Source organism: Gouania willdenowi, chromosome 14 (genome assembly GCF_900634775.1).
Source record: "Gouania willdenowi chromosome 14, fGouWil2.1, whole genome shotgun sequence".
Classification (NCBI taxonomy): Eukaryota; Metazoa; Chordata; class Actinopteri; order Blenniiformes; family Gobiesocidae; genus Gouania; species Gouania willdenowi.
In genome coordinates, this window is record NC_041057.1 from 21444754 (window position 1) to 21464517 (window position 19764).

The 19764-nt window shown below is 41.4% G+C and overlaps 1 protein-coding gene across 2 annotated transcripts in view; it reads left to right on the forward strand.

Moving 5' to 3' along the window:
• The window catches only part of gabra3 (gamma-aminobutyric acid type A receptor subunit alpha3), a 159340-nt gene that overhangs the window by 55124 nt on the left and 84452 nt on the right, over nucleotides 1-19764 (forward strand). The gene's annotated exons all lie outside the window — the stretch shown is intronic.

Genomic DNA, 19764 nt, shown 5'->3' on the forward strand with positions numbered 1-19764 from the left:
AAGAACAGCTTTAGTTTGCTAAACTGTTGTAGATCAAAGTCTGTCCCTCCTTGAAAACCATCTTTAGTTGTGATTCATGCAGCATTAACGTTTTGAACATTAAAGTCTAGCCAATTAGGTCATTGCTAAATTTTACAACAAGCTAACCTCTCTGACCATTCAATCAAATAGAAGTGCCTGTAAGCCCATTTAGTGGCACTTTGGATTCATTCCTCACCACCTTAATGTGTTTCCTAAATTCATTTTTTTTAAACGGACATAAATCACATTAGGGAGTAATACCATTAGCTTGGTTGAAACTATACTCTGCGTGACAGAAGAGCGGTGCACGCTACTTTTTTTCTGCTGCTCTCTTAATTGGACACCATGTCTTCTGGACTCTTTTGATGCCGCCTCACGACTCCTTGGCTGATCATGAAATATGAGTCGGTTGCATGTGTAGAGGGACTCACCCAATGTTCTTTGTTTTGTTAAACATGAATTAATTTCTTATTATTATTATCATCTTTATTATATTTTTCGTTAACCTCTACAACTCCACCGGACCCACCCGTGGGGGCTGCACTTGCCTCCGTGACTCTCACAGGTCTAAATGATGTAAAGAATGAATGAAATCACACATTCCATTCCTCTCCGTAATCCTGAGAAACTCAGCTAAAACTGTAACCAACCCACATTCAGAACAAAGGACCACAGAACACACACCAGGCCATTAAGTTCAAAGAGTGAATGGTCGACGACTCGGCAAACTCTGCTTTTTTCAGTTTTTTTCAAGACACTACATGAAACTATAGGCTGAGCCGAATCCAATGATATACATTCGGGTATGTTACGTTTGAAACAACGCCACAAAATCAGGAAATACACAGCGGCAAAATTCAGCAATGATGACAAATTGTGTCTTTCCTTTGTAGTTTTACATGCAAAGTTCCTCCAATATGCATAAAACTCCATATTTTGATAAATTCATATTGTGTTGTTGCCAGATAGACGCTGCCATTACAGATATCAGGGCATTTCTCAGTCGACAAATCTGTCCAATGAGCCCATAGCACTCGTGCATAATATGGCAGGTCAATCCTTTATCCAGCTCTGATTGGCCAGGGCTAAAGCCCACTCCCATAGTGTTTTATGTCACCAATTTCTACAGGTTCTGAGCTTTACAATGCTGTGTCAAGCATTCTTATTGGTCAAAGCATTGCTGATTAACACCCATGCGTAACGGCATCAAATAGTGGATGGAAAAATAGCATTACGCATGGCACTGCACAAACTTGGATAAAAATGAATATGTGTTTATTTAAGCCAAAATGCACCATCTATTGGTGAAAAACTTGCTTCAGTTGATGTCCATAGTAGTTAGTTCAATTATTCCTGCCTTTGTAGCCTTCCCTATTGAGAATTGGCTTTTTTATTTGATATAAATCTCTGGCAAACTACAGATTTCTGTATTTAAAACATGATTTATTGTCACTCAGTATTATATTGTATATTTCCAAAATTCCACATCAATTGTAACCACTAATTACAACTGTAATCCGAAAAAAAATTGGCATGTTGGTCAAGTAGAAGCTTTGAAAAATGTTATGTGTATGTGATTTTTGGACAAAAGAGGCTGGGTGTTAATAATTAAACTGTATAGTTTAGTGTTTTTTTTTTTGTTTTGTTTTTTTTGCTGGAAGACTTGTTAATGCGAAGCATATATTGGAAAAGAAAAGTTGGGGTCAGCTTTTTGTCTGCCTTTTGAACACCTGTTAGCTATAAATGCATCCGTTCATCTTATCCCAATAAACAGCCTAATTTGAAAGAGATTAAAAGCACTCAGGTGATTCCCTCATTGCAAACTGTTTGATCGATGCGACCATTTGGCTTTGCCTGGCAGATTAGTTCTGTCTCTGGACTGAAAAGGGAATTAAACCTTCTAAATCTCAATCGAGTTAAAAAAAAAAAGAAAAAAAAAAAACAAGACTGAGGTTTACATTACAGGAATAATGCAGAGTTACATTTCAAAATTTTCCATATGTCATACATTTCAACATTTTTCAAAGTTAATTTCACGGTTTAGCCATTTCCGCATCACTTCACACTTTTCCATTATGTTTCCTTTTCATTATCTTTCCCTGTTTAGATGATCCATCCATCCATCCATCTTCATACCCGCTTATTCCCGTTTAACAGGGTCGCGGGGGTCTGCCGGTGCCAATCTCCGGCTCTCATAGGGCGCTGGGCGGGGGTACACCCTGGACAGGGCGCCAGTCCATCACAGGGCTAGATAATTTTACTGGATATTTAACTTCCTGAAATCATACCAAACTTGGTAAATAAGGTTAATACAGTAAACTACTATTACTCATTTTACATTTTATATGTTTCAGATGATTTACGAAAAAACCAGAGGGTTGTGCTGAACTCGCTTAGAAGAGCTTAAAATGTCCATTAGCCACACAGCTAGACCGTCAGTCACTCTTTTAATGGGAAAATCACCATGGAAATATGTGATATGGTCCCAAAACAATCATTGCGAAAGCTTTAATTGCCACCAACTGGTGAATAACCCTCACGTTTTGCACAAAATCCTGCTCAGTTGTGTTATTGGAAATGCTTCAGCTGTGACGTGGCACCAGGTAAAATGACCCCCAGTTCAACTAATACACCATCAGCTAAATCAGTCTTTGCATCAGAGCCTTTATAGATGTGAATGCAGTCATAACACATTATAAACAGGCTCCATTTTGAATAGAAAGAGAGGAAATGGGTCAGATTGATTCAGAAAGTGATTTCCGTTTTTTCCGGCTGTTTTCTGCTGTTACGGAAAATCAGAAGTCCTCCAAACTAATTACGCACCATGCTGCCCATGCTCTGTTTTATAAGTTTGAATCATCTTCAGATAGAAATGTGCCTTTGAAACACGTTCACAGAATTAAATATCGGGTTTCCTAACTGACCTTACTTAACTTTTTTTTTTTTTTTTTTTACTCCCTCGCTGATTACGACTCACACTCAAGGAATCACTGTTAATACATTTAACAAAATGGCCAAATTATGTCATTTGTGATGTTATCAAAGTGAACAGATGTGAAGACATGTGCTACTTAATGAAACACATTTGTAGGGCGTTGTAATTAATTTTTCGCTGGCACCAATTACTCCCACTCAAGTCTATAAGTCATGACTCTGTCAGCGCATGAAGCACCTTCATCTTCTACTGCAACCCAAGAGACTCTCATTATCACTCACTTTCCTCTGCACCTTCACTCATGTCCACCCCTGCCGGCTGCCAGCAGGCACCGGCGCACCATTGGAGAAACGCCACGGCATGTCTTTCCCAGCCAAGCCGGCAATCCTTCTCCTGTCAGACTTGTTCTCCGCCCTGACCTTGGACCCGAGCCAGTCTGCTCTCTCAGTACTTGCCCATTTCAGTATCTCAGTCCGCCGCTCCCACTGACATTTATTGGATCAATCTACAAAAGTCTGTGCCTCCTCTTCTTCTCACACCGTCAGTCACCCGTACAGGACATTGCCCCCACAGTAGAACCTGAGCGCATCACCGCGGGTGTGAAAGCACTGACAGCTGATAAATGTATCAAAGGCAATAGAAGCCTCTATCAGCAAGTCTCTAAAATACGTTCCTGCTGTTTGAGTGAGTAACAACAAAGTGTTTCTTTATTTCAGCACAAAAAATTCTGGTGCCTTTTGGAAACCAAACCAAGCGATATTTAATCAAAAGTTTAGACTTTGACAGAAAGTGACTTTTCTCTTTGTTCCAATGCTCAGTGTGTCTTCAGAGGAATGTAAGAAGTTTCTGTAAATAGTTTTACACGTCCTAATTAGGGGTGAGTATTGGTAAGGATGTTGCAATACGATACGCATCACGATACTTGGGTCACGTTACAATATTGTTGCGATATTCTAGCCAGTTAATATCAAAATTAAACGTAGAGATTAAAAATCAAGTTGCTGTATATGTTCGTCAGAAGATATTGATCATTCAGAGGACAAACTGAGTCAAAACTATTTGCTTCAAAACATCCTATTTATTATTTATTATCAGTGTTTTTGCACATTTTCACAGAAAAAAAAAAAAGAAATTCAGTGTTACACACTGACATCATAAAATAAAGTGCAACACATTTCTTTTCACCAAAATTACTGTGTAGAAGTCTCAAAGTAACCATGACAACATAATGACGACATTGTAACAAATGTAAGTGAGAACATTAAGGATAAATCACCCTGAGTTACTGATAATGCACAAAAATAAGAAATGTCTCCAATTGTATCAGTTTAAACACTGATCTGAACAGATTATATGAAAATAAAATGTCTGTGTATACATAAATATTGCAGGCATTACACACTGCCATCACAAAATCAAGTGCATCAATTAACCATTACAACACATTGAAAGCATTGTAACCACTTTAAAATTGCACAAATACACAAAAATACTGATTAAATATCAGATTTTTTTTTTTTTTTTTTAAACAATTAAAAAAAAAAGAAATCCATTTAAAATTGGCACCCAAAAAGTCGTGATATATCATGAAATTGATTTTTTTTTTTCACATTGTCTGTTTGCTCCAGGATGTTCATACATTCCTGTTTATTCTGTCTAATTCTCACCAATAATTTTTCACAGCACAAGTGTTGTAGGAGGGTCCGGGTGCATATCCCCCCCAACAACGTTTTAAATGACGGCCAAATTTTGTGAAGTAAACCTGAAGTTCTTGTTTTGTTTTTTTTTTTTTTGTTATCAATGTTTTTTTGCTCTTGCCTTACTTTAAAGCCAAACATTATTTGTTGAATTGGTGAAGGGTCATGATGGATGCAGAGAGTTACTCATGCTTGGTATAGGTCCTCCACTAATAAATACTTAGACACTGTATAGACAAGAAATAACATTTTATTCAAAAGACTGACTTCAAGATGCGCTTTCAAAATTTAAATTATACACAAGCCCACCCAACTCATACGATTTGAGATAATAAAACACACCGTTTATATTGGATGGTTATTATGGGTTACAAAGGGGAGGATGGACACAGTAGAGCTTTTTTTTTTTTTTTTTTTTACCTTGTCTGCACATGCTGTCGAAGGTTAACACTACAAGAAGTGCAATCTTTTAACAGCAATGCATATTTTATTATTGCAATTAAATAAATTTATTTATTTCATTGCATAATTGTGACCGTCACCAGCCCTCCCTAGGGAAGGGTAAGAAAAACTTTATTAAAGGGAGGATGTAAAAAAGAGAGAGGGCAGTGTTACACCAAGGTGAGGGGTTGGAGGGGGGTGGGGAAGTTAACAGGGAAGAGGGATACAAGATAGGATATAGAATGGGTGGGGAATAGTTGTTAGGTTTTAAGTGATGTGATGTGAAATTGTGGTTGTGTATATTGTGCTTATTGTTGTGTTGTCAAGCCAGTTTGGTGACCAGTGTGCGGTTTAGGAATAATGGTGGTGGCTGTGAACAGAGGAGGAAGTGAGTGGAAATTCCATAAAACAGGTATTTGGGAACAACGTGTCTAAGGTTGAGCCCAGTATGAGTGTTATCCCACAGCCCAAGGCCAGTGCATCCATGACAAATGTATTTCCAAGAACCGCCACTGCAAAACCCAAGAGCCACCCCCGGGCCCGAAGAAGCAGTCAGGCCAGCAGCAAGAGCGGGCAGCCTAAGGGCCCCCGGCGACCACCCCACGGCCAAGCAGCCCCCCGAACGCCCCCAAGATCCCAAGCCGAGAGGCAGCCATCGCCCCCCCCATACACACCCGAGAAAGCCCCAAGGAGCCAAGGACCCAGCGCACCACGCCACCGATCCCACCCCCAACCCCCAGACCCCCCACCCCATCGGCCCCCCCATCCCCCCACCCCCGCGCCCAACCCCCCGAGGGGAGGGCCCAGAGAACTCCCTGCCCGAGGCCCCAGCGGAGGAGCCGAAGCCCACGCCCAGCAGACGACCAGAGCCGCGCCGAACAGGCAGCCAGCGGGCACCCGCCGGCGAGCCCAGAGCCAGCAGGGGCCCGACCCCAGGCCGGAAGGACCCGGAACGGATGCAGCACCAGGAGCAGCCCGCCCAGGGAGGACGACACAGTAGAGCTTTAATTGGGTCCGAAAGGAAGACCTGACCCGTCCTGAGCCCTACAGAACACGCCCCGAACCCGTCTGACCTGAATTAAGCTGATGTCTCTTTAAGCCCAAACCCATTTCAGTCTGACAGTATTCCAGGGTTCCCGGTATCCTTAAAAAGTCTTAAAAGGCATTAAAATTCATGAATCTAAAAATAAGGCCTTAATTGTCATTAAATAGTCTTAGATCAATGTTTCAAAAGTCTTACATTTTAACACATAATAAGTAGGATTTTATTATTGTAATTAATCTCACATTTCAAAATAAATGGTAACATTTGTTTAACATTTTTTTTTTAAAAGTATAAACAACATGGGGAAAAGTAAATATAACGAAAATTGCCTTTCCAACAAAGATTATTTTTAATGGCTTTTATTTTTTGCGTTATTGTTGTTTTATAGATACATTTAGTCATTTTGTGTTTTTGGAGTGATTTTGATTATTTTAGTCCATTTTTTGTGTATTTTACTGTCTTTTGTGTTTTTTTGTGTAGTTACTTTGGGGGCCGCCAGTTGCACATCTGCACTAGACACTGGAAAAAAAGGACCCCAATCCTATGTAAATGATGTGTCGTTTCCCCCCATCCCCAATGGTGTTTACTGAGAGGTCGGTCTTAAATTCAAATGCATTAAAAAGTCTTAAAATGTCTTAAAATTTTATTTAACTGAAGCTGTAGGAACCCTGTGTTCAGATCCGTGCACGCACATGTAGAATTATCCGTCGCAATTTATAAACATGACGAGCAGCTTCATGTGCCGCTACATGCTACGTCTGGTTGAACACAGTGTTTATAATGGACAGTGATTATGGGTAGCGGAGGATGCACACAGGCATCATCGGGGCAGCTAAATGGCCTCGGGGTCCTCAGGTAAAAACAGGGGCATCCGAGCAAATTGCCTGTTGTAAATAGACGGTGCGGCTGATATGTGCGTTTCCCTAGTATGCAGATTAAAAAGACTTTAAACAACTCGGACACACCTGGAAGTCCAAGTGTGAAACTGTTATTATGACTTTACCGAATAAAAAAGATAGAAAAGATAATATCAAACAATATCACAGTGTAGGGGAGCCCTAGCGCTGGCAAGAACCCTGGCCATGTAAAGACATAACCATAACAAATGGATGCATTTGAAACCCAAATGAGGTGTTGTTAGACGGGCCAATCGTTTTCTTGTGATGCGTCGTTCACTTGTGTCACTGTGAAAATGTCACACTTGGGTCGTTTTCTGCAGCATTATGTTCCTGCCTCGTGTACACAAAAAAAGATAAAACAGTAAGTGCTTGTGGCTATCTTCAGGCCTGGGCCAGACAGCCAATCATCAGCCACTACTGCAGAGCTGCTGTGCTACAACAGAAACACCTCAATCATAAAACAATCTCACACAATTGTTTTTCATTTGAAACAAAAGTAAACTCTTACACTGTTAGAGAAAATGAATGAAGACAAACCTTTGCTCCCTTTATGAATTTCAAAACGTGTTCTGTTACAACAAAGGAAAACACTGAAGCTTTAAAACCAAGTACAGTCGTACCACAAAAATGATACAAAAGAAACAATCTTCTACCTCATAGACAACATTTTTCGCCTCTGTACCAACAAGCAAAAACCATATATAAATAGAGCTTTCCAGGCTCCTTTACAACCCCCAACACTGTTAGAACAGGGGTCACATACAGCCTCGGTGTAAAGTTAAACCACCAGAGGAAGAATTCTGATTATTTTTTGTGTTGTATTTCTACATTTTTATGATAATCTTCCCTCTCTCCAAAGTAAATATTTGCTTATGCTGAGTTGTCTATTTTACACAAAAGGGTTTAGGCAGAAAAAGAGTGGATACAGAGTGGATACTTGGGTTTCCGTTGGAGCAGCTGCGTAAATACGCTCCATAATTGCCCCGGAAGACGGCCTCGGAAAAGCAAAAAGCTAGTTTGTAGAGAGAAGCAGAGAATAGTGCGACTCAATGTCTGTATTTAATGTTATCCCTTGGATATCCTTAGTCATCCTTAGAACTGCTTGTTTATAGTGTGTGCGCTTAGCGTGTCTTAAAAGTATATTACATTAAATTGAAATGGATATGATGGGATTAACTTGATGGTAGACTGTTTAAGTTTAAGTTTTGCCAAACTTTGCCAAATATTTGTGTCAGTAAAAAGTATAAAAATTGTAATTTAAAAGTATTTTCTTTTAAAGAAAATGTCAAACTAAGAAATTTAAGTAAATATGCGACTGAAGTGATAATCAAAGCTATTATGCATTTTTTCTTTTGCATAAATCATTTTGTAGATCCATGCCTGAAGACTGAACTATATCACTGCTCTGAAATATTGTAATGAAATTATAAGGCAAGTATTTGGTTCTTAAACGGATAAAGGATATAGAATAAACATCAAAGCATGACAAACATCCAGCTGTCTCCCTCTCTTAAGTTTGGCAGTGATCAATTGAATTGCTAAAACCTGAAGAACGTGACAACGTGGTCACGCATTACCTCCGGATCTCTTTGTCACATGCAGGTCACTTTAGTTTTGCATTTAGTTCATACTCTAATTGCATTTAATGTGTAATATGAAAAAATCTAAATTGTGCATCAAGACCTGCACGTAGTCAAATTTATCTTTTCCCTTTTATTAAATCTGTAGAGCCTGGGTTCCCAAAGTGGGGTACGCAAATTGTCATGGGGTACTGGTTAGGGGTGAGTATTGGCAAGGATGTTGCAATACGATACGTATCACGATACTTGGGTAACGATACGATGTTATCCAAATATTTCACGATATCACTATATATTGTATATTCTACCGAGTTAATATCAAAATTAAACGTAGAGATGAAAAATCAAGTTGCTGTATATGTTCATCAGAAGATATTGATCATTCAGAGGACAAATTGAGTCAAAACTATTTACTTCAAAACATCCTATTTATTATTATTATTATTATTATTATTATTATTATTATTATTACACATTGAAAGCATTGTAACCACTGAAATATTGCACAATACAAAAAACATTGATTAAGTTTTTTAAAAATTAATTAAAAAAAATTGATTTTTAAAATAAAGAAATTGATTTTTTTAAAATAAAAAAATAGATTTTTTAAATAAAAAAAATAGATTTTTTAAATAAAAAAATAGATTTTTGGGAAATTATTTTTTTTCACACCCCTAGTACTAGTATGCTGATGCTAGCAAATGCTAATGTTAACTAATGCTAATGATAGGTGAATGCTAATACAGTGTTCAATGACACGGGCCAGCTCCTGCATCCTCACTTGCATTTTCTACAGAAAATGCAACAATTCTAGTTATATATGATTCCTCAACAGGATAGGTAGAATTCAGAGTATGGACTACATTGTATATGACATTACTTAGGACGTTGTGCTGCAAACTGCCTGTTGATCGTTGCACAGTCTCTTCAACTACCGGTACTTACAAAAATTTAAATTATTATCATCATAATTTATATTATTGGGGCTTCTGCACTCCTGCTCCATAAAATATTTTTTTTTAAAAAAAACAATAAAAGCAAATAAATCTATGTATGCTGAACTGCTTTCTATTATTTTCACATTGAGCTTCGGTAATAAAACGTAATGTAATACAGAGAACGGTAACATAATATCCACTGCTGACTTATATCGACCTAAAGTTTCTGAATTACAATATCTGATAAAATCAAGAACACATTTTGTTTCTTTGGATAGAGAGCTCACTATTAAACACACTCACATAAAGATTGAATAAAACAATGTTTTTTTTTTTTGGTTTTTTTTTTTGTTAAAAACAACAAGTGCGACAGCAGAGGTTCCAAAGAAATGCATGTATAGCACATTTACATCATCTCTCTTTATTAGCTGTAGCACTAGCATTAAGTGTGTTCTGTACTTCCTGGACAATGTAATGACAATGTGACCACATTAGCAAAGAGTTTATTGCATTAAATGCGAAGATTTTATGTGTGTAGCTTTTTTATCTGTATCTAACAATGTGTGTAGTTTCCTCATGTGAAAAACTGTCAGTAAAAAGTGAGCAGAGTGATTTGTTCCCTGTTTACCCACTTTAAGAAGAAATGTAATTAATTATTCTGGTTCTGTTACAAACCAACCGTAGGAAAGTTATAATGTTTTGGTTTTCATTTCAGGGGGTCATGGCACCCTTAGGAGATAGCAGTTTGGTACCTCTCCCAGTAGTAATGATCATATCCAGGGCTTGGCTAGTAGATTCTTAACATTACCAGAAAAACCAGATTTTTCACAATTTTTTAGCGAAAATAAACTACATTATGAGCCACAGAATAGATTTAAGCATTCATGCTTCTTTAAATAGTTTCCCGTGGCTGGCGGGATGGCCCTGCTTGGCGGTGGATGGCGTCCTCTCTAGTCGGGGGGGCCGGGGCCGCCTCCCGGTGGAGAGTGTTGTATCGTGGCGCCGGGTGGGCCTGTGCTGGCCCTGGTGCGGGCGCGGGCCTCCCCCCTGCTCGGCCGCTCCCCTTGGCGGCGGGGTGGCGTTGCTCCGGGCCGGCGTGCGGCGGGGGTCGCCCCCTGGGGCGCCGGGGGATGGGGTTGGTGCCTGGCTGTGCCCGGGGGTGGGGGTTGTCGCCGTGCTCCGCGGGGCCGGCGCGGTCTGGGGGGTGCCGTGGGGGGGGGTCTCTGGCTGTGCTGCTCCGGGGCCCACAGTGCCACTTGCCCGTCTGCGCCATCTACCCTCTCGCGTGGCCCGCCATGCGGACGGGCCCGGCTCACACCGGACAGGCCTCCTACATGTTCACTTCACCACACTCCCAGCTGGTCTGGCTCACTCACAAAATGCACCACACACCCATACCCAACCCTTGGGGGGCTGGATGGTGGGGCTGGGGGTGGAGGGGGCCGCCACCTGTGTTACTATGTAGTGGCGTGGGGGCGGCACTCCCACCCTAGTTGCCCTACTAATCCCTCCAATTTTAATCACATCTCAACATGCCACCCCCCGGAGGGTGTATTATCACTTACACCCTCCGGCCTATTACACCACATACACATAAATCCACAGAGGCTGGATGGGGAGCACCGCTCCCCTCCATCCCCCTTCTTTTAATCACACCCCATACATTCACCAAACACACACATTCACACAGGGGATCGGGAAGTGCCTCTCCATTGGGGAATGGAGAGGCACCATAACAGGGTGGTGGGTTGGTACACACATTTGGGCCTCTCCGGTGGGGGCCTGGCCCCTCTGTTGGTGGCTGGGCCACTGCATAGAGTAAAAATACATCACGATGGTGCGGTCGGGCGTGGCGGTGGGTCTCGGAGGGGCTTTGCCGGGGTCTCTCCTTGCGGGGTCTTTCCGGGCGGTGTCGGCCTGGTGGGGCGCGGGGGTGCCTCTCCCCCTTGGGTGTGGCTTGGTGCTTGTTTCGTCTCCTGGTGGCCTTGGGGGCGGGCCCCGCGGTGTGCGGGCCCGGGGCGGCCTGCCTCGCCGGTTTGGGGGGTGGGTGTGCTGGGGGGGTGCTGGTGTCCTCACCGGGGTTGGGGCGGGGTTGTTTGGCGCCTCGGGATGATGCTGTTTACTGGGGGGGCGGCGCTAGCTGTTCCGGTGGTTGAGGTTGCTTTCGGCCGCCTGGTGGGTACGTCCTGCCATCTGCGGACTGGTGGGTGGGTCCGGGGCATCTTTGGCTGGGGGCTGCTGTCCCTTACTTGATGTGTGCCGTTGGGGTGCCTCCGTCCCCGCGGTGGGGGTCGCCGGTTGCTCGCGGGCCGGCGGGGGGCGCTGCCCCGTGGCTTGCGCCGTCCGGGGGACGGCGGGCCCTGGGCTGCTGGCCTTGTGCCGTCTGGGGCTGTGCGGTTCTGCTGGGCTGTGGCCGGGTCCTGGGCCGGGGTGGGGGGCGCGTCCCGGGGGGCTTGGCCCGGGGGCTTGCCCTTGGGGGGTCCTGTTCCCGGGGGGTGCTCCTGGGGCCCGGGGTGCTTGGCCTGCTGGCCGGGCCGGTCGTGGCGGGGGTCTTTCGGGGCGGGTGGCGCGTGCCGCGCCCTTGCGTACCTACTGGTACGGCCCCTGCTTGGGCAGTGCCCCGTGAGGCAGGGTGTCGGGGCCCGAACAGGGGGCCACATCCCGGCGGGGCGGTCTGGCTTGGCCCTTGGGGGGGGCCCTGGCTTTAAAAAAAACTGAAGCTCGTGGCGCGGGCGGCATCAGCAGGGGGTGATCTGGGGCGCCATGGGGGGCTAGGTTGGGGTGCCTGGGGGCCGGCGGGGGGACTCCCAGCGGCCCCCTGGTGCCTTATGCGGCTTGGGGTGTGGTCGTCCTCCCTGGGCGGGCTGCTCCTGGTGCTGCATCCATTCCGGGTCCTTCTGGCCTGGGGTCGGGCCCCTGCTGGCTCTGGGCTCGCCGGCGGGTGCCCGCCGGCTGCCCGTTCGGCGCGGCTCTGGTCGTCTGCTGGGCGTGGGCTTCGGTTCCTCCGCTGGGGCCTCGGGCAGGGAGTTCTCTGGGCCCTCCCCTCGGGGGGTTGGGCGCGGGGGTGTGTGTGGGGGGGGGGGGGGTCGGTGGGGTGGGGGGTCTGGGGGGTGGGGGTGGGATCGGTGGCGTGGTGCGCTGGGTCCTTGGCTCCTTGGGGCTTTCTCGGGTGTGTATGGGGGGGGCGATGGCTGCCTCTCGGCTTGGGACCTTGGGGGCGTGCGGGGGGCTGCTTGGCCGTGGGGTGGTCGCCGGGGGCCCTTAGGCTGCCCGCTCTCGCTGCTGGCCTGACTGCTTCTTCGGGCCCGGGGGCGGCTCGTGGGTTTTGCAGTGGCGGTTCTTGGAAATACATTTGTCATGTATGCACTGGCCTTGGGCTGTGGGATAACACTCATACTGGGCTCAACCTTAGACACCTTGTTCCCAAATACCTGTTTTATGGAATTTCCACTCACCTCTTCCTCTGTTCACAGCCACCACTATTATTCCTAAACCGCACACTGGTCACCAAACTGCACAATATACACAACCACAATTTCACATCGCATCACTTGGAACCTAACAACTATTCCCCACTCATTCCATATCCTATCTTGTATCCCTCTTCCCTGTTAACTTCCCCACCCCCCTCCAACCCCTCACCTTGGTGTAAACACTGCCCTCTCTTTTTTTACATCCTCCCTTTAATAAAGTATTTCTTACCCTTCCCTAGGGAGGGCTGGTGATGGTAAAAAAAAAAAAAAAAAAAAAAAAAAAAAAAAAAAAAAAAAAAAAAATAAATAGTTTTTTTTTTTTTTTTTTTTAGTTGATTGCAGAAATACATTAAAATGGTAAAAATATAAACATTTAATTTAAAAACAATGTTGTAACAATGTCTAAAAGGTGCGATTTGGAACTTTTGGTGTGAACCTTTTATAAAGTATATTCTCATAACTTAATAAACAAACTTAACTCAAGATGATAATTGGAACCCCGGAATACTGTTTGAAGTTAGAAAGAATAGAAATAATCAGTACTAAGAATTACATGTACAGTAGAGAAAAAATGTTTTACTAAATAATATATTTCCACATGTTTGTTTTTTTTTTTCCCTAACTCATTTTACAGCAATTTCAGCTCCTATTGTTTGTCTTCTCTGATCATACCTGTCAAGTATCCCGAAAATGTTCCTTATTTTCAAATCCAAAAGTTGACAGGTATGTCTTTGATACCAAACCATAAAAATCACACTAACGTAAGCACGAAGCCTATTGTTGTATGACACGTCACGATACAGTGTTCGTGTTAAATGTAGGATTAGTGCAACCAGCTGTGTTGCCAGATATACAATATGTTTTAACATCTAAACACACACAAAAACCCTCAAATTTCTTGGCTGAAAACAGCCCAATCTGGCAACAATGGCTTGTTGCATCGTCTCTGCAGCCTGGCGATTCAAACAGACGCAGTGGTATCCGTTTCGTTCTTCACCAGCCAAAAATGGCTTTTAACGCTACAATGTTACCCGCCAAAGTTCATTTTTACATGCAATTGGCGGGTTAGCGGATGTTAATGTAAAGCCCTGGTTATATCTCATGTCTCATAATGTAGTGATCAAATACCCATAATTCCTTTTAAACCATCTTCTAGTGTGAGGCTGCTATTCTTAGCAGTGAAACTTGGCAGCATGGGAGATATACATTTTAAATGTTATTTACATGAGGTTCCCTGAAATATGTGATATGCATGTGTGATGAGGAGGGGCATGCTATGTAAGATTTAGCATCCTGTGGGACAGTAGCATGAAACTTGTTTAATATATTCCCTTTATTTGTTGTATTCATGTTTTTTTTGTCTTTTTTTTTTTTCTTCCCGTTGTGCAAACTTCTTAAAAAGCAATTTTGGACTTGTCCTACTTTTTATATTTTGTTATGTACTGCTAGTTGAGTGAGTTTGTTAACCTAGTAGCTGGAATAATAATAACGGGAAACACAAAGAGAGATATTATGGGAACGACCCTCTTCTCTGTCCTCCTCATTGGTGGATTTTAACAGCTGGTTCCTACTTCTCCAGGTTCGGCCCTGATTGTAGATACTAGGGCTTGGTTTTTATGAAATGTGTTTTTGTGATAGGGGTATTTTTATCTATTTGTTTTATTACAAAATTGGAAGTAAAAAAGACTCACTTTGAATTATTGAAGGTTTGTGTCCTACACAGGCCTGTTACACAGACTAACCAAATATGAAAGCTTGTCAGCTGTTTTCTCATAGCTTTTTAGATTTAACACTTGAATCCTATTGAATTTTAGTGTTTTAAGTCTTATTTGAGTCAAAAATCTCTCTCTCTCTCTCAGTATGTACTATAGGGCAGTGGTTCCCAAACGTTTAAAGCCTAAGGTCCACCAAATGACAAGTATAAATCTATAGGTGAACTTATTGTGCAAAATAGCCTTTATAACACGTTATCATTCATATCATGCACAATATCTGTAAATGTGCATAATTATTTACTAATGCCAAATAAAATGTGACAAAGACAACTATATTACTCTGTATTATGAAATGAGTGCATACAAAATAGTAAATTAAAAAAAGTTATATTTTTTTGTGTGGTTGTATATTGCAGTTATGTAATTAAGACTAAGGATGTTGAATACCACTTTTTGAGTAACTATGAATGCAAATACACATTCTTTCACTTGTCACTCTCACTAACCTTAAAGTATTTCTACACAGCCAACATTCTTCTTCTACAACCAAACCTCCCAATTGAAAATTCAAATCTAATTGGTTGAGGGTTCAAAATAAATACTTTAAAGGGAACATATCATGCTAAATCCACTTTTTTAGCCCTTAAATGCATTTTGTTGTATATTTACAGTATTTAGAAGTACAGGAAAGTTCAAATTAGTTTCTTCCGGTGCTCCGTTGATATCTTTATATTCTATTTTGGTCATATTTTTCAATCTGTTTTGATTTTTCGATTCTCTTTATGTTTTTTGAACAATAACGTCACAGTATTTGCAGTGGAACTGCCAAATTAGGACATCGACTCTAGGTCCAACACTTCGAGCAATCCACCATTTTTATTTCTCGCTTTTACTTTGTAGTCCAAGCTCAAGGATGCCGAAGTTACGAGAGGATAAGTCAAAATGTTTGGTTGTTGGATGTAGTAACCCACACGCTTCATTACACCGTCTCCCAGCATCAGAACCTTATTGAAGTGCCTGGTTGAGTTTTATTTTTCACAGAAATGTACCCACATCTGTGGGTAAGGTCATTTTTGTGTGCGCGAAGCACTTCAAGGATGACTGCTTCATCAACCTCCGCCAGTATAAAGAAGGATTTGCTGAAAGACTTTGTCTGATTGAGGGTTCAATTCCTTCTATATTTGGAAACGACGAACAGAGCACTTCGGTAAGCTGTAAATAGCGCTAAAAAGTGTGATGAAAAGACGTCCCTGTCATTTTTTTTGTTAGCATTAGCAGTTGCACCGTCTTCATATGTTAGCGCTGTGTGCTCGCTTCTTTTTTATCTCTCTCCGCCGGGTCCGACTCTGGCTGGAACATGTAAGGCTGGATGGACAAGTCTTCTGTTGTTGACATTTTGTAAATAACGTGTGAATAAAAAGTTTCTGCGCCGCTAGACAATCGTATCTCTTCTATCAAACTACAAAAATGGCCGAACAGGGTGGAGTTGAACTTTGGAGTTGGAGTGTCACTTCTGCAACCTGGAGAGGGGGCGGGGCATAAAGTGTCTCATTTGCATTTAAAGAGGAATAATGAGGAATTCAGACCCAAGCATTTTATATACTGTAGACCACAACTGTATGATTTATATGTAAAAAGGAAGGATTTAAAGGCATGATATGTCTCCTTTAATGATATGGTGCTGTTGATACACCTCGATATCGCCCCCGATTGAATATCTGTGATTTTTTTCCACTGTAATGAAGTGGTCGATATTTATAGTATAGATCTCGTTAACAAAGCCATATGGTCACTCGTTTAAGCCTTAGTTGAACTGAATTTCACCGTTAAATACATTGGTAAGTAAGATAACCATAAGATTTTAGTTCTATAGATTCCGCAAAAATCATTTGACTTTGAGCAAAGTAGCATTAAGTGCAGCAATTCAAGCAATGAGTTTAAAAATGACCAGTATTCTTTAAATACACACTAGATTCTGTAAAAGACAACAATAGAACTTACAACACAATTATCATAGTGTCCCATCATTCATTCATCCATCAATTTTTTGTACCCACTTATGCTATTTTCGCAGTGGTGAAACAGGACAAAATATTTACATTTACCATTCTATAATGGAAAATATTCTGCATGGAAGAATATAGAGAACATGTAAAGCCTGTATAGAATAAGCTTGGACATCACTGCTTTACAAACCAATGACCATGTCTAAGGTTGTTTGTTCTTGTTGTATTATTCTGATGATTTTTTTGTGAATCCTTTGGTTCCCTACACAAACAAAATCATGCATTATTTAGCCACTGTTGATGTGAATGGGAATGTATGGTAGCCATTGGTGACAAGTCCAGTGTGCGCTGTGATAAAGCATGTGTGGAACATGGACGTTTTAAAGATGCTAAATAACAATATTTTTTTCTGTTTTGTGGGATTATAAATTAGGACATGTATTTTTACAGCTACTTACCATTACATGTAATATAAACAGTAATGACCCTGTATATGGTAAACCAAAAGCTTACTTTAATATTAAATGTGAGGTGGTCTGAATGCTCCACTGAACACTTTATATATTGTAATCCTTATTTGGCAAGGTGTACCCAAATTGATCGTCCCTGAAATAAAAACACATCTTCACCGTTTTTTTACACCTCACAAATCTTTATTGATCACTTCAGGAGCTGTTACGCTACAAAAGGAAGAAGCCCTGATGTTTATTCAATAGTTAGTGACCACAGACAGTTTGACGTCAGAAGTGCTATAATAAGTAAATGTTCTTTTTGACTTAGTTTTAGTCATAGTCTTTTAACTAAAGTGCAGCTTTTAGTTTAGTTAGTCATCAAGTCTATTTCAGTCATGGTCATGTTTTTGTAATTAAATTACATTAAAGCTGTTACCTATATTTAAAAAGAAAAAAAAATTAAATTATCATATTAATATTTGTAAAAACACAGACAGATTATATGTGATTTCTGCGTAAAAATACATAAGCTGTCTTACATTTACAAACACAATCTACTTCTTATTGGATCACTTACCGGCTTGTCCCGCCTTCCACGCAACAAAAGTATGTTTTGATTGGATACCTTCCAAATAAGAAACTTAGTTCTTTTTTTTCTTTTCTTATATTTATGTATTTACTTATCTATTTTTAAAATTATTTTAATTTTTTTAAATAATTTTTTTTATACATTTTTTTTAAGAAACTCAGTTCTGATTGGATTTCATTACATGTGAACTGTCACGGAGTGAGCCGTGACGCTCACACTATAGGTAGTGAACACGGTCAGCTAATGCCGGTGTCACGGTCTGAGTTTACCTTCGTACTGAGATTATAACCCTAACACTAGCATAATTCAATAAACAAATAAAACATGTCCGTTCACTTTGAAAACAAAAACACATTTTTATTTTTCTAGCAAAAAATAATTTTCCGGTTGTGCGCATGTGCACGCATGCGCATATACAATCTCAGTACGATGTGCTCTCAATACATGACATCGGCAGCTTAACATCTGTAGACTTGTTGCTACTGCCATCATCATTCCATGTTTAGTTGCACTATACCCACGATACCCACTGTACCTCACGATGCCAAATTGTAATGGTTCCTACTATCCCAGAAATTCTACATGACGGTACTACCATGGATTACGATACTACCGGTACCAGCTACATAGCGGCTGCCTCTACTCTCTTCCTGGCTTCTCACCACAGAGTCTAAACTCACTGCCCGCTACTCACTTGAAAACAAACCAACATGGCAACTGAACTCCACTGCCACTGAATGATTGGCTGTTTGCCTGTTACTGGTGACGTCTGGAGATATGATAGGCTATTTCCGCACGCTTGGTCTGCCCGTCTGTTAGCTGATTGGCTGTTCGTGTTTGCTACAACGGCAAGGACCAACTCCATGTAGACAGCTCCGCTTCAAAACAAACAAGCTAAAGTTCTGTCTCGCCTGGACGCGTGCAGTCACAAACACATGGCAGAAGCACCGGTGCCCGAGCGGCGAGTCTGCCATGGCGTCATCATCGTCAGTGGCATCACTAATTTTGCTCAAAAAAACCAAACTCCAAAAGTCCCATTTGGAACTATTTTGGCTTTAAACGAGGCAGAGACGGTAAAGCAAAAGGAGATCTACTGTGCAGGCGCTGTCACCAGCTATAGGAGCCAAAGGAGGGAACACTTTTTGTTTGTTTTTCCACACGGACTCAGAGCGATCTTTTTTTTTATTTACGGAGATATTTACAATGTTCAAACAATATTTACAAATGTTATACGTACAAAGGAGGGATCACATCCAATCCCATAACAAACCAGTGAAAACCCAGAAAATGCATACAAATACAGTTTTCTCAGGGAATCAGTTCCTGTTATTCTAAGTTTATTATTTATATTAGTTAAACATAAATTGATGTGCAAAGGAAACTGAACAATAATTTCAACCATATAAATTCTAACTTAATTTATTACTTTTTTTTAAAATTGCTTATATGCTTTTGTTAATGTACTCTTAATAAGTATTTCTAACTTTTACAAATACATTGCAGTTAATAAAAAAATAAAAATAAAATAATAATAATAATAACAATAATAATAATAATAGAAAGACTTGTGATACTTTGTCTGGTATAGTATTGGTTAGTGGTTACTCATTTTGGTATCGTAACAACTCAACATTCCCATTTATCTGTCTGTTAGGCTTAGGGTTTGACAAAAATGTGTAGTAAAACTGTTAGAAAGGCTAAAGTAATTTGCTGAAAAGTCTCAAAATCATAATGCTTTGTTTTTTCAGATGTCATTTTGAACTCCCAAACCTTCAACTCTGATAATAATCAGTTTTATGCATCTGATGGAGTGATCTTTACCCAGAAAAGTCTTCTAATGGGGTTCTGTTCCGGTCCAGGTGGGCAATGACTTTGGGTACATTATCTAAGAGGGAGACCTTCTGATGGCAGACAGAGATCAGCTGTTAAGAGAGTCACATTCTCTGAGAGACAGTGTGAGGCCGTGTGTATCT